The sequence below is a fragment of the Phoenix dactylifera genome, chromosome 11, assembly GCF_051530095.1.
Source record: "Phoenix dactylifera cultivar Ajwa chromosome 11, Ajwa_hap1_PhDact_Kaust_v1.1, whole genome shotgun sequence".
NCBI lineage: Eukaryota > Viridiplantae > Streptophyta > Magnoliopsida > Arecales > Arecaceae > Phoenix > Phoenix dactylifera.
The window spans coordinates 25,291,136-25,291,788 of record NC_143200.1 but is presented as its reverse complement, the minus strand read 5'-3'; positions in this window follow the sequence as shown (position 1 = coordinate 25,291,788).

Below are 653 nucleotides of genomic sequence, written 5' to 3'. Positions count from 1 at the left end.
GTTAGTTTGGGTATTTTTTTTTTTGGTTTTTGGGGGGTGTCCTTAGCAATAGGGGGGGTGTATATAGAACCACCCCCCCCTTGCTCATGCGAACCAGGGCAGCCCATTCCGCGAGCATTGGTTAAGCCCCGTTTTCTCAGCAGGGAAACGACCGCAAAGACGGCCAAGCACGGACGTCCGCATAAGAATTGCCGCAAGGGCTCATAAACAATTCTTAATACACCCGATTTTCTACATAGGGAAACTACGAGGCCCAAGTCTGGTACCAAAACAAAATGCTGTGAGGCCTCACAGCAGTAATCTTATCAACTTTTTTATTTATTTATTAAATGGTTCCCCTTTTTTCGCTTCACCGAACTGAACACCCGCCTCCCTGGACGTGGGAAAGGTAAAGGTGGGGCCCCTGAGTCGCTTTGCCGTTGGTTCGACGATTTAAACGTGGGTGAAGGACATCGCACCAGCGTTCTCGAGGTGACGTGGCGAGAGCTAAGCGAGATGCATGGGAGCCGTTTCTGTGGGCCCACCGGTACGTCGGATTCGTTCTTGCCACGTCATAGAATAGAGACCGGTTGCTGTAATGCTGTTCGGTGTATGACAGCCGATCCTCCCAATCAGTCTTGGTAACATATTATTAAATATTCCTAAATACGGTC